Genomic DNA, 8,996 nt, shown 5'->3' on the forward strand with positions numbered 1-8,996 from the left:
AAATCCCATTTCTATTTATCAGACAGGTAGATTGGTACTTGCTATAATCCAAACACCAAACGCACCAATTAAAAGAAGGAAAGAGGTGATTTGTCTCTGTATCAAATGCATTTTTTAAAATAAATAGTGTGCTCATGCCAGCTTTCATGTCCTCAAGTGTAACAAATTAAGGTTCCCAGCCCAGTTGCTGTGCAAAGAGACAAGGGATAAGACAGAGAAACCAGCAAGGGCTGCGCCTCATTAACACTCTAGGAGATCAGACTAGATGATAGAGGATAGGGTGGCCAAACTTACTGACCTTCTGAGCCATGTAAAGAAATCTTCACAAGTTCAAGAGCCGGGGCACACCTGCTCGGTCTCAGGGCTTCATCCCTGCTCCTGCTGAAGACTCGAGCTCCAGCAGGCGCCCCCTGTGGGGCTGCAGCCCAGAGACTCTCCCTTCCCCACAAGGCAGAAGCTCCTACCCCACTACCATGCTGCAAGACAGAGGTCCCAAGCTCTCCCTGCCCCGAGTCTGGTAGGTGGAGAATGGGGGGACATGAAGGACTCCGCAAGTCACACTTTAACAGTAAAAGAACCACCATGTGGCTCAGCAGCCATGGTTTGGCCACCCCGATATAGGAGCATCAAGAAGAGAGAGACAGCTCCTGTGACTGGTTGTGCAAATCCAGCCACAAGCACTTGCTGTTATTTTGCTATATGGAAAGGCTATATAGCCAGACAGATATCCAGAGAGAAGACAGTTGCCTTATGGAATGGCTATGAATCAGTGTCTCTGTGCATCCTGAGAGAAGGGAGAGGTTTCTTGTGTTCTAGTTATTCTGCATCAACAGGGAAGAAACTTAATGGTTAGAGTTGGCTGAGCTTTGCACTGTGGAGAGAATATGACAGAAGTATTTGGGAACTGGGACCCAAAGCACTCTGTAGTCATACCCTATTCTCCACTGTCATAATCTTCATACAAAATATACCTTGTGATATATCATCTGAAAATAAATAACTCACTGGTCAATAATGTCATGGTGACATCTGTGTAGCAACATTATATGTAAAGTTGTGACTTTCCCCTGTATAACGTTGCTTGTCCAAAAGCAGCCAGCTCTGCCCAGGCAAAAGTTGTTAAACAGGAATGTGTGTTTACCTCAATTTATATATAAGCAGTAAACAGAACCATCAAGGCAGCAGAGTGTGCGGGGGGGGCGGGGAATATCATGGAGCCTCCTTCTCCATGAAATTCCATGTCACCTTCCTCACTGTTTGAATAAAAGTTACTTTGAGGGGTAACTTTTGGGACAGTCCATTTCAAATGTTCTCAGGACCATAAAAGAAAGGAGACAGAAAACCTCACATTATCTCTTTCACTTAAGATGACAAAGAAACCAACATCTTTGGGCCTCTGGAAGAGATCCTGACCAAGGAGGGGGTCACCCACCATCTTGCTAGAAGACTGGGGGTGAGAAAAGCTGTCAAACAAATCCTTGAACCAAACCTTGCTGGATTACATTTTAGATGTGTGTTTTCACTTTTATTTGCTTGCAACCATATCTATCTTTATCTCTTATACTTAATCCCACTTAAAACCCTATCTTCTTTTGCTAATAAACTTGTTTTAGTATTAATCTAAACCAGTTGGGTTTGTACAAAAGTGAATGTTGACTGATTAATATGGCAGGCTGGTGGGTTTTGTCTCCTTAAAAGATCAAACAGATCTTATTATTCCTCTGTATGTTGCAGGAGAGAGCTGGACATATCTGAGTACACAGGTCTCAGGAGGTTCAGGGCTGGGGCCACTTGCTAACATTAACAGCTGATAAATGTTAAGGTGTTACACTTTTGTCTGTACCAGATGTGTCTGTGACAACCGCTGACAGGCTGTTTAGTTCACAGTGGTTAAATAAGCGCTGTACAGCGTACAGAACACGAAGTGCACACTGGCTGTGTGTATGTGCCAGGCAAGGAGCCACAAGTAGCAGAAACATTTTGGGGCAAGCAGGGTTATAACACAAGAGGTGACAACCTCTCACTGGTCAGAATTTCACCTCAGAACATGACAGGAATATGGCAGAGCAAGTTCAGCACGTGGACTTGATTTCCGCCCTGGTTGGTTAGGCCCCAAGGTCAAACCTCTCTGCAAGTGGGTGGGAGCTCCCTATCTCCTTAGCATGGAAGAGGAAGCCTGTTACACTGCTGCTCCATGTCCTTTTTCATGGGCTCTGATTTTGCTCAGCCCCAGCATGGGGACGCAAGGGAGGTCTGCTCCTTGCACCTCTGGAGAAGGATAATATGTGATATAGCCCTAATATGCCCTTTTTCTATGCCATATGTTGTGGGTAGGGCCAAGGATCACTATTTAAAAATAGACACTATCTTCCATTCACACCTGAGTCAGAGAAGGGCAGATAATCTGTTTGTGAGGGCGCTCTGATTTATTCAGCTCCCAAGCTGCAGTTTATAGAAAAAGTCAACAGTATTCAGTGTGGGCTTCAGTCTCATTGACTCCACTGTGGTCTCAGCTGAGCTCAAGATTTCAGATAATAGCCAATAAGTAGCGCTCATGTGAATTCAAGAAATGCCAGATGAATATTTATGCTAACAGCTAGATTCACTCCACAAAACCATCTCTTTGCTGATAGATTATTCCATATTCATTTGTGAATAGTGTATACCAGTTTGATGGGAAAATTCTCTCTCATTCTACAGTAAAGCGCTTGAAAGGTAATAAGAACACAAATTGCGTTTAGATCAATACAATACTTTTTTCAAAATAATTCCTTATCTTTCTATCATGGATTGTTCTGAAGATCAATCTACCTTCCTTATCAATACAAATGGAAAATTCCAGTAGGCTGTCTCATTAGAGTTGAATAAATGATTGAGTTTTCAACTTAGTGGCTGAACTGAAAAGTATATACAAAAAGTTTTTCCTTTTGAATGAAAACTGAATTAGTACTATTTTTTGGTTTCTTGTGGGAAACAAACATACATGTTTCTCGTCTTATTTTAAATGTCATTTAAATAAGAAACATTGAAACAAAACGTTTTGTTTCAAAATAAAATGCTGAAATGGGCCACTGTAAAAATGAACTCTTTTTTTGAAAAAAAGTTCCTCATTTTCTATTCAGCCAAAACTTCACTTCTAAAATATTCTGACATGCAGGAAACACTTTCTTAAAAGACCAGATTCAATATCAACTTGGTATGTGTGGTGTGGAAATTGTAATGGGTAAACTTCTAGCTCTTCCAAGGAGAAGCCCCAAAAAGAACTAGAATGAAGGGTCATTTCCCCTCATTGACGGGTCAAAACTGAATTTATTGAAATGGAAATACACTACCAGGTACTCTTAGGCCACATCCAGACTAGGTATTAAAATCGATTTTAGATACGCAACTTCAGCTACGGGAATAACGTAGCTGAAGTCGAATTTCTAAAATCGAGGCACTCACCCGTCTGGACGGCGCGGCATCGATGTCCGCGGCTCTCCGTGTCGATTCTGGAACTCCATTCGGGTTGATGGAGTTCCGGAATCGATGTAAGCGCGCTCGGGGATCGATACATCGCGTCCAGACTAGACGCGATATATCGATCCCCGAGCAATCGATTTTAACCCGCCAATGCTGCGGGTTAGTCTGGACGTGCGCTTAGGGACACAATGGAAGGCACACACATGAATATTAGGTATATATCCACCTATTTTCAGTTTATTCCCTATTTATTAGTTGTGAACATTGAAGCAAAAAGTGTATATAACAGATTCTAATTCACAAACCTTTGAAGGTTAAGTTTAGGAGATGAAGAGTTCTCTTTACTCATAGACTCGGACTTTAAGGCCAGAAGAGACCATCATGATCATCTAGTCTGACCTCTTTGAGGCCAGAGAAACTCATTCTCCCCCGTCCCCCATCCCTCCCCCGACACACACTTCTTGTAGTAGATCCATTACCTCTGGCTGAGTTACTGAAGCCCTCAAATCTTGATTTAAAGATTTCAAGTTACAGCAAATCCACCATTTACTTTAGTTCAAACCAGAAACCCCCCAGGGTCTCTGACCTGGGGAAATTGCTTTCCAACTCCAAATATGGCAATCAGTTAGGTCTTGCCACATGCTCAGGGTCTAACAGCCAGACACATGGGAAATAATTATTTGTAGTCACTCAGAATCCTCCCCATTTAGGGTCTTTGGTCCTTAAGGTGCCAATTCTGTAAGATGCTCTGGCCAACATACAAAACACCATTACAGTTAAGAAGGCTCTTGGCTGGTTCAGGGGTCCACATAACAGCTTGCAGGACCAGGGCCTCAGCTCATTTCAACCAGATGAGGAATATTTCCCAAATTGATTTCAGCCCAGGAGATGGGACTCTTTCATTTCCCTTGGTAGACATTTCTAGAGGCTAATCAGTCTCAATTTGAATGTTTTCCTGATATTAAGCCTAAATTTTCATTTTAAAAAAATGCCAACCCTTTGCGTATAGCTGTGCTCCCTTGTTAGTTGAACACAGAGTTTGTGATTCACTAGTGGGCTATGGCCCCCAATTTCTAATGTACAATATGTGCAGCACTTCTATATCTAATATATATTATTGCATGATAAGGCTTTAGTCTGAGATGCTCTGAATAGGTAGGCATAATTCATCATTCTTCACTGGACTCCACCACCTGATATTACCTGACATAAAGTCCATGGCCTGTGAACAAATACAGGAGTCTTACTTGAGTAAAAACACAGTAAAGAACTTCAAGATTTGGTCCAGTGATTTTTTTAATTAAGAAAATCCAAAAGAAAATTTCCAAAAATACATTTAAAAATTAAAAAAATCCTTCTAGAAACAGCAGAATCTGCAATAAATGGCCTAATAATCACAACTGCTGAAGTTCCTTTGATAAGAGTTCAATAATGGCATCTCAAATGTCCTAAGTCTCTGCAGAAAACTGGTCCAGTGAAGAACGATGAATTATGCCCACCTATTCAGAGCATCTCAGACTAAGGCCTTATAATACAGTAATATTGTGGGGTTCGGGAGGATTTGAATCCAGTATAATTCAGTGCTATAAATAAAGAACATGACAACAATCTACTAGTTTGATTGATCCGTCCAGTCAATCAGCTAGAAGACAAATAAATGGGCAAACAGGTCTTTCACGCTTTAGGTGTGTGGTTTCTTGTCTAAACCATGCAAGTGTGTGATACAGCAAAAGTTTGAAAAATAATGGTAAAATGTACCTGCATTTAAATTGTATTTAATCAGGTTTCAGGCTAACTGCAAACTTTCCAACATAAAGACACAGAGTTGGATGAATAAAAGCCCTAGGCAAAAAACATATTAAATGTCCTTTATAACAGAAAAAAAGAAGCCGGCGGAAGTTGGAACACATCTAAATGCTTCCTTCCAAAATGGCTCCCAATCCTGGCCCCAGTTTAATAGAAAGGCCTTCTAGTTAGAACACGGCACAGCTTTGTCTACATTTGAGATTAAAAAAAAATCAATGGTCGAGGTTTTTCTATTAGACCCACTGGTAGTAAGTTTTTACTTTGTAGCAATTGTCAGTTTAGAATTTCTAAACTGCCCAGCCAAACATGTTTGATACATTTCCCCTTCCTTATTATTTACTGTGATGTAAGGCTATTGTAATGCAGTTCATTTAACAACTTTTAATAATATGCAAACATCTGGTTAATAGTAACAGAAAATGTGGAGGGGTGGGAAGAGGAGTCCATGCACATACTATACTGGCTCATCTATTGGGTCAAATTCTGTTCTTGCTTCTACTGGTAAAAACCCAGGATAATTCCTTTGAAGTCAACAGAGGTACATGGGGTTTTCTATTCTGTGACTGAAAGCAGACTGGATGATAAGTTTTATAACAACATGCATCAAGCATTCGCACTTCAGAGATGCAGCAGTACCAAGGAGGAACTCCTTAATACAAATGTCATTGATTTGAAGCCATTTCTGTTCAGTGGCACTGAACTAAAATTAGTGTAATAAAACAGACAATTGCTTTGAATACTATATTAAGTAATTAATTATAAGTGTACTTTCAGTTTCTATTTATTTTTTTGCCATTCCCTGAAGCAATAAGGACAACTTTACGCATATTGAACAGGGCTTCAGTTAACAAGATTTTGAAGGCATGGTGCAGCTCTACCCCAGTATAATGCAACTCAATGTAACACAAATTCAGATATAACATGGTAAAGCAGTGCTCTGAGGGGGCAGAGCTGCGCACTCCGGTGGATCAAAGCAAGTTCAATATAATGCGGTTTCACCTATAACTCAGTAAGATTTTTTGGTTCCCAAGGACAGCATTATATCAGGGTAGAGGTGTACTAATTCAGGAACCTGAAGGAACAGCCAGAAATAGGAAGTATAGAGAAGTGTGAAACTTCTGGTTTATTTTTATGTGACTCAGTTTCCCTTTTGCATTGGGTTGTTTCCCCCCAGATATAAAGGGGCTAATATATTTCATGAAGCAAGACAAGAAACACAGTGACTGAAGGGAAATCACTAAGCGTGAATGAACTGTCAGGAACTAACATTAGATATCAACTACCCAGACATCTGTTGGGAGAATAATATAGCCAGCACAGATTATCCAACAAGATTTTGAAATACATTGAAGACAACTTTTTATTACAGAAGATGGAGAGAGACAGGGCCTAGGAGAGAGGCTGTTCTAGATTTGATTCAGTTAAACAGGGTGGACCTGGTTGAAAATTCGAAGCTGGAAGGCAGCTTTGGTGAAAATGACCATGCAATGATAAGAGTTCAGTATTCTAAAGAAGGGTAGGAGGGAAAACAGCAGGGGAAAAACAATGGACTACAAGAAGGCAGCCCTTAGCAGGGTCAGAGAATTAGTAGTGTGGCAAAGTACCTGTTTCTCCTCAGCAGGCACAGATCTTTTTAGCCTTGGAGACACAGGCTTGGGCAAAGGCAAAATCCTTCCAGGTAGCACAGGGTCTGGCTGATCCTTCCCTCAGTCAGTCCCTTGTGCTGGTTTTCTCCCCTTCTGGGGACAGAGTGCAGCCTTCCTTGCTGAAAGAAATCAGAGCCTTGCTACACCTAACTTTCTTGATCTCTCCCCTGCTTCCATGCCAGGGAGGGTTTAAAAAGGTCGCCAGCAGTTGGGGCCAGCTGAACCTAATTAGTTCCCTGGTAACTCCTTTTCCAGCTGAACCTTATTTCCCCATGGCTATCTCCCCTCAGTGGATAGAGGCCTTTTAACCCCTGGGACTAATTACTACCTCTCCCTTTGTACCAATTTGTCCTGGGTTTGCCACAGTAGGTAAGATCCCATGGGAAGCAAGTCTAAAGGAAAAAAGAGTTCAAGAGAGTTGACAGTTTCTTAAAGAGACATTATTAAGGGCATAAGAGTGAATTATCATAATGAATAGGAAGTTAGGAAGAATGATAAGAGACCACCACAGCTTTACCAGAAGATCTTCAATTACTATAAACTCAAAAAGAGTCATACAAAAATGGAAACTAAGTCAAATCACAGAGAATGAATATATAAAAAAAAAAGACTTACAAGCATTTAGGGACAATATTAGAAAGGCCAAGGCACAAAATGAGATTAAACTAGCTAGGGATATAAAGGGTAACAAGAAAAATGTTTTACAAATACATTAGAAGCAAGAGGAAGACCAAGGACAGGATAGGCTCATCACTCAATGAGGAGGGGAAAACAATAGCACAAAATGCAACAATGACCAAAGAGTTAAATACCTGTTTTGCTTCAGTTTTCACCAGCCAGGTTAGCAATGACTGGAGGACTAACATAGTGGATATTGGTGTAAATAGGGTACGATCAGAGGCTAAAATAGAGAAAACAACAAATTAAAAATTAGTGAGACAAGTTAGATGTCTTCAGTCAGCAAGGCCTGACAAAATACTTGAAGGAATACTTTAAAATATTTAAGGAACTGGCTGAAGAGACTCTGAACCATTAGCAATCTTTGAGAACTCTTGGAGGACAGGACAGGAAAAGGGTAAATATAATACCTATCTAGAAAAAGGAGACTAAAGATAATTCAGGGAATTACAGACCAGTCAGCTCAACTCCAAAAAGATAATGGAGCAAATAATCAAACAGTCAATTTGTAAGTACCTAGAAGATAATGAAGTGATTAATAACAATTAACATGGATTTATCAAGAATAAATCATGTCAAACCAATCTAACATCCTTCTTTGGCCCAGTAAGAAGCCTTGTGGACAGGGTGTGTCCCCCATTGCCTAGTATAGAACACAGCTAAGTGCGCCAATCTCCAGACTGGTAGTGCGTTCTCTCAAAAGACTTCACCAAGCCAGTTACAAATATGTGCTTCCAAAATATGATACTAATTATATGGAGCCACAGACAGTCCCCTTCAGGCCCTCTAGTCCCTCAGTTCATTGTTCAAAGCTCTCCTTTGGTTAGAAATCACAGTCCAGAGATGTGATGTAGGAAAGAGGCCAGGGGATGATGTCACTTCTCCAATGTATATGTGCATGGAAAGTTATGGGCACAAACATGGAGTCAGGGGTCACATGTTTTACATGCCCTTGCTGAGCCATGAGGTATCCATTGACTACATGCTCTGAGGCATCCTCAGGGGGGACCATTAGAAGAGTTGATTCTCCTTACTGGCCCATCAGCCGTGGCTGGTCTTGATGTAAATCTGTCTTGTGGGTGTTAACTGAGTAACACAACGTGTTTGAGATAGTAAAGATTCATAATTTCATATGCAATGATAATACATGCATATAAACAGAACAACATTGTTCAATAGACCACAACTTTTCCAATGATACCTTACAAGGCATACTTTGTATAAGATTTATCATAATAATGCACCAGTGGTGGTACATCAGTGGTCACAACAGTGGTAATACCTTAGTGATACATTTCTTTTTCTATAGTGTCAAAGGTGCAAGCAGTAGGTGTGATATATCACAACTTTAGTAAGTCTTTTAATACTTTCTTACATGACTTTCTCATAAACAAACTAGGGAAA

The 8,996-nt window shown here is 40.6% G+C and overlaps 1 long non-coding RNA gene across 1 annotated transcript in view; it reads right to left on the reverse strand.

The window, feature by feature from the left end:
* The window catches only part of LOC127046071 (uncharacterized), a 29,977-nt gene extending 22,166 nt beyond the window's left edge, over positions 1-7,811 (reverse strand). Inside the window, exon 1 of the long non-coding RNA XR_007772939.1 lies at positions 7,727-7,811. This is a non-coding gene — a long non-coding RNA (uncharacterized LOC127046071). The remainder of the gene's footprint in view (positions 1-7,726) is intronic.
* Between the last annotated feature and the right edge of the window lie 1,185 nt (positions 7,812-8,996).

This window comes from Gopherus flavomarginatus, chromosome 1, assembly GCF_025201925.1.
Source record: "Gopherus flavomarginatus isolate rGopFla2 chromosome 1, rGopFla2.mat.asm, whole genome shotgun sequence".
Lineage (NCBI taxonomy): Eukaryota > Metazoa > Chordata > Testudines > Testudinidae > Gopherus > Gopherus flavomarginatus.